Source organism: Galendromus occidentalis, unplaced genomic scaffold (assembly GCF_000255335.2).
Source record: "Galendromus occidentalis unplaced genomic scaffold, Mocc_1.1 scf7180000077109, whole genome shotgun sequence".
Classification (NCBI taxonomy): Eukaryota; Metazoa; Arthropoda; class Arachnida; order Mesostigmata; family Phytoseiidae; genus Galendromus; species Galendromus occidentalis.
Window position 1 is genome coordinate 20,765 of NW_003805097.1, and position 6,232 is coordinate 26,996.

Sequence of the window (6,232 nt, forward strand, 5' to 3'; positions counted from 1 at the left end):
TTTCGGAAAAACTAGACCTGATGGAGAAAAACTGTTATGCATTTCGGATTCAGCGCCCCCGGTTTACCCCGAAATAGCTATCACTTTCTTTGTAACGATTTGGCTGTCGAGCTGTGAATTCACAATCCTGAGGAAAGCATACCTCATTTATATGCGGAGGGAAAAGAATTGCCATCAAGATTCTCAGGCATGTTCGTGAGTCGCTCTAATCGCTCGCCGCTCCCTCAACAACTCGTCATGAGCCAAACGCCACTGCACGCTTCGAATGAAATGCCGAAACTCAACATCAACATGGTCACGGGTGATTCGCTCATCGCCCCCATCGGCGTCTAAGCCACTCAGAACCCGAATCTGTCGAGAACGCGCTCTGAGCAATTCCGCCTCCTCGGACAGAAAATCCTCATATAACAGATCAAGATCAAAAGCGTCGAAAACGACATGGGTCTGACCCTCAGCCAAGTCGACGGTAACAGCTCGCGGGTTAGCAGCAGCGACGCGATCCGAAACGTTTATATACTCCACAGCAGCGCTTCTCAACCTGTGTTCCGCGGATCCCTAAGGTTCCCTAGATCCTAGATAGTTCCTTGGGTTCCGTCCACACTTTCTTGCGGAACCCGAGGGTTCCGCAGAGCTCTTTCCTGCCTCCCGCGAAATCTCGAAAGTAGCCGACTAAAGGAGCGTACACAGGCAGGGAAACTGAGGTTCTATGCATTTTCGAAGGGAAGCTATCCGCGAAACGGAAGAATCTGTATGCGTGAACCGTGATGGCGTTCCCGTCGCTTTGTCGTCGTTGCTGAGATATTTGTCTGCCGGTGGACGTTCAAAGCGCGATTGTCTGTGCGTTCTCGCTGCGTTCTCTATCAGCTGACATCGGTCGATTAAAGAATTGTAGTAGCTCGTCGAATATTCGGGTATCATGAAAAGTACGTCGAGTGGGGTTTCGTTCAGACAGGTGACGAGAGCATGCCCGAGGCCCTGTGCGTCGTCTGTCAGACGATCTCAGAAGTAGCTCAATGGTTCCAGCTAAGTTTCTCCGTCATTTGGAAACGAAACATCCGGATCTGACTTCGAAAACTCGAACTTTCTTTGAGCACGAAGCCAAGAATCTCGCGCTGCCCCAGAAGACCTTGGGAAGCGTCCTACACAATTAGTCATCTCATTGGACAATCGGGGGGAAGCCCACGTGATCGGCGAAAAACTAGTGAAGCCTTGCTTGTTGGAAGCTGCTATGTGTCTCCTCAACGACATCACAAAACGGAAGATTGAGGCAGTACCGCTGTCGAACGATACCGTCTGCAAGCGGATTCGTCACATCAGCTCGTGGCTGGAAGAAAAAGTCATCAAAGAGCTCCGTCAAAGAGCTCCCTCAAAGCGCCAGGTCGATGAGTCGACCGACGTTGCAGAACTGGCCATATTGCTAGTTTTCGTTCGATAGGTTCATGAGTCGAGTGTCAAAGAAGAGCTCTTGTTTTGCAAACTTCTAGCGACCAAAACAACCGGAGAAGCCATCTTCGACTCAGTCGACAGCTACCTCCGGAGCAACACCTTAAGCTGGAACCAATGAGTCGACCTCTGTACGGACGCGGCGGCGTCGATGACTGGTCGTCAGGAAGGCTTCGTGAGCAGAGTCAAAGAGGTCGCACGGAACACGACAGCTGGTCATTGTATGCCCCATCGAGAAGCACTAGCTGTCGAACGGATTCCTGAGACTTTGCGGACGGTCATCGACGGAGCAATCAAGGCGGTGAACTACATCAAAGCGAGGCCCTCACAATCGCGAATATTCAAAAGTCTATGCGAGGAAATGGGCAGCTCACATTCTTCCTTACTGCCGCACACCGAAGTGAGGTGGCTATACCGCGGTCGCACCCTCAGTCGTGTTTTCGAGTTAAGCCGCGAGATTCTGAAAAGTCTCGATCACAATCTTGAGATGGCCGAGAAGTTCCGAGACACAGCCTGGCTCCAACGACTCGCTTACCTCGCCGATGTGTTTCAAAAGCTGAATGAATTGAACGCGTCTTCCCAGGGACTACATGTCAATATCTTCCTGGCTGCGGGTAAAATAGGTGCGATGAAGGAAATGCTGGAAGAATGGGGCGCTCGAGTTGTCGAAGGAGAAGTCCAGTTCTTCCCAGCACTCCAGGGATACGTTGATGAGATACCCTCAGATTCAGACAGAGAGGTGAGGACGGACCTTAATTGATCATCTCTCCAGATTAAGAGCGACCATGGGAGATTACTTACCAACGTCGACCTTGAAAAATCAAATCGCTCACGAAAAGGATCAGGAATCCCTTCACCGTCAGACAGTAGCGTGCTCCGGGGGGTGGGGCGGTCCGCCCCGGGCGGCACTTCCGGGGGGCGGCATTTTCGGGATCGACATTCAAAAGAACGGGTATTTTTGTGAAAACCGAGACTCGCGAAAAATATTCGGACAGGGGATGGCATTTTGGTTGATCGCGTCCAAAAAATGAAAATTTCCCTTGACCGCCCCGGGCGGTACCATGGCGAAGCACGCCACTGCCGTCAGATCACGAACAGCCCGGTTTAGGGAGAGAAGTTCCGAATGATGGCTTTGCCGGACTTTTGGACTGCGATCGCTGGAGAATCTCCGGAGCTGTCGGAGCTCGGTCTCCGCGCACTCGCACCGTTCGTGACCACGTATGAATGCGAGACGGGATTTTCGAGATATGGGTCAACGAGAAACAAGTTCCGACATCGGCTCGATGCTGAGGCAGATATGCGTTTGCAGCTGTCTGACAGAATTCCGGATTTTGCAGAACTTTCGAAGCAGATCCATTATCAGCCTTCCCATTGAAACACGGCAATAGTCTCATGCCGCTCCTTCAGTCCTGCGCTTTTCAGCTCCATTTTGTGCTCAGAACTCATAAGATAATGTCTTAACTAAAGTATTGAACTGCAATGATCTTAAAATATTTGCGTTTCTGATGCTCCATCTAAAGCAGCGTGCGGGGAACGTAGTGTCCGCTGTTCGGCCTTTTCATGGAACCCGAGGTATACATACATATGTACATATATGTATGTATGTATCTCTTCAATTTTTCCCCACGAGGCTTCCGCGGGCTCGATGAGCTTCCGATAGGGTTCCGCGGGCTCGATGAGCTTCCGATGGGCTTCCGCGGGCTCGATGAGCTTCCGATAGGGTTCCGCGAGACGAAAATGGTTAGGGAGCCCTGCTGTAGAGCTTGCCACGAACAAGGAACCTCGAAGCGAGGCCATTGCTTGAGTTCAAGCTCCTAAGTTGAGGGCGAGTACGGGCTCCTCCGGCGGATGAAGTTGGATCGGTCACGGCGAGGCTTCTGCTCAGTCTCGGTCAAGCTGGACCATATGAGATGTACGATACGACGGCGATCGTGGGGAGGGTAGAATCGGAGTTGAGGCTCGTTTCTCCATAAAACAGAATCGAAAACCCCACACAGGGGGATCGGCCGAAATTACAGCTTCGACGGCGAGGACTTCCGCTCATGGCTCACTGCGAAAAAACAACCAAGTTCTAATTCCACCTGTAATAACTACTCTCGCTCTGGGGAATGGCTCGAAGGGAGGAATGCTCGACTTATTTCACCTCACTGATTTATTGGGCGGATACTCGATTGGACTGAGCGTCGCGCATGCCGTCGGCTACGACAACCAAGTCTCGACTGACGTCATTAGGCCCCGCGGTGACGCTCATGCTAACGTCCACCTGACCACAGACGTCCCTGATATATTTCGCCCATGACACACCCTATCAGGAAAAATCAGCAAATCACTAAACATTCCCGTCACATAAAGAGGGGACTCACGAAATTTGCGTTTTGAAGTTCACGGACGATGAATCTCCAAGGAACCGATCCGACGGCGGAAGAAAACGGACAAAGCAGCCACCACATTTGGTAACCGGAGCTCAGCAAGGCGGAGCCATGTTTGAATTTAAGTAACGCCCGGCGGCATGCTTCCGGAATTCGTCGCCCGTGTACTCCCGAGAATTCGAAGGGAGGGGGGCTTGTGACGCACGGCTAGGCCGGAGCGCATTCATCCTCTATGAATTGTTGCACATATCAAAGATTTCACACGGAGCAAGGCTCACATACACAACATACGCACAGATCAAGTGGGCACAGCTCACAGTCGCACAGGCTTCATTTCCCCATCCGTCAACATCTCGTTCCCCTCTCACATATCAACGTCAAGTGTACTAGAATAATGATATGAGGATAAAGATGATATCAATAAAACAGGGAGAGTCGGTGTTGGCAGCAACAGTGCAGCGGGCGCAAGCAGCGACACCCGGCGGCAGTGAGAGAAAGCATCAGCCGTTCCCTGAGCGGGATCAGCTGACGGGGACACTGCGGTGCGCGCTATGAGCGACGCCATATAAATTTATTAGAGATTAAAAGTATTCCACGCGCGGCATCATAGCTAGAGTTCCTATTTAACCGGACATTTTTTTGCCGAGAACCGGACACGAATCGGACGGAAAACACACCGAAAACCGGACAAGAAAACCGGACTTTTTGCACTATTCCGAGATGAAAAACACGTTAGAATCGTTCGGTGCGGTCCTCTGATTTAATTTATCCCTCAGACAACAAATCTGAGTTGAATTGGATCGACATATAGCGTTTGAGATTTGGCTCCGTCAATCTATGACGCCGATAAGACAACAAGTGAGAGTACAGCAATGTAAATCGGAGTCTTCGTGGGGAATCTCGGTCATGCGTTTGAAATCGGGGTTCCTGTCAAGAATCCCGTCGAGTCGACTGGCGAAAACGCCGCTCAAACTGGACCTGACTGGGCGCAATATTGCGAGCTGATCCTCCATGGAATTTGACCTAGACTCAAGCTCTTCAATTGCTTTCGGGATGTTTTGGAATTGAGCTATCTGGTCGAGCTCGTTCTGCAGCTCCGGGTCGAGGAGGAGTGATTTCAACGTTTTCGAATCGGCTCCTTTCGCCCCGATTTTCGTCACGAACAATTCGATCTTCTTAATGTTCTTGTGATGGTGCAGCGCAGTGTTCAAATATGTTCCCTACCGTGTGATAACTGGAGTCGGAGATAGGGGCTCATCTCCAAGTATCAGCTGATAGAGATCTTTAGGTTTCTTCGAATAAGAGAGAACGCTCTTCATTTTGGATACCAGCGAGTTAACTCTCGGATACGCCCCCCATATGGTCTCGCAGAGTAGATGAAGACCGTGAGCTAGACAAGTTACGTGAAGAAAATCTTTGTAGAATATCTTCAGCTCTCGGCCAGCGGCAAGATTGGTCTTACATTGGTCCGTTACGAATAATCGGAACCTTTTCGGATCATCTGAGATAGACATGGCGACGCGGTTCACAATACCAGATAGCGTCACCGTGTCTGCTGAATCCACGAAGTCCGTATCATATAGAAAAGGGATCTCCGGTTTCCCACTGAGAGGCAGAACTATCGTGTTCACCACTTTCCTCTTCCGGGCATCTTGTGTTTCGTCGATGTAAATGGCGTAGGGGAAATTCCCGAGCCGGGTCGCCAGCTTCTCGCGAACTCTTTCGTAGCCGAATGCGATGTATTTTTCACGGTTGTGTGATAACTACTCCTACTATGGGGAATGGCTTGAAGGGAGGAATGTCCGACTTATTTCACCTCACTGATTTATTGGCGAATACTCGATTGGACTGAGCGTCGCGCGTGCCGTCGGCTACGACACCCAACTCTCGACTGCCGTCATAGGCCCCGCGGTGACGATCATGCAACGTGCACCTGACCACAGACGTCCCTGATACATTTCGCCTATGACAATCGACCACAGCTACCATTTTTGATCTCCCGATCAACCTGGATTCCCTAATCCTAACCCCGCTTAGTAGCCTAACCGAATGCCTAATTCCTATGGAGACGCCTGCTATTACGTACCTAGTTGAGGACACTGTCTAGCCGAGCTGAACACTTTGTTTATTCCCTGGTTCGCAGGGTTATCAAAAAAAAATAGATATATATATATATATACACGATGAGTTTAGCCATGACTCGGTGCCTATTCCGTCCCGGGGAATGTACTACCCCTCGTGGGCCGTGGTGGGATTCCTTCCTCCCCTTCGTCTTCTGGTTCCGTTCCGAGAACCGGTCTCAGGTCCTCTATTTCGAAGTCCGACCTACACGCCGGGCTGCTTCCTCGACGACTTGCCTGGTACCAACGATAACAGCACTCCCAGTACATCAAATGAACACAAGGAGTGACCACCGCGTT

The 6,232-nt window shown here is 50.8% G+C and overlaps 1 pseudogene; it reads left to right on the forward strand.

The window, feature by feature from the left end:
- The first annotated feature begins 963 nt into the window (after positions 1-963).
- Positions 964-2,203, forward strand: LOC108863904 (zinc finger BED domain-containing protein 5-like; annotated as a pseudogene).
- Positions 2,204-6,232: the final 4,029 nt, after the last annotated feature.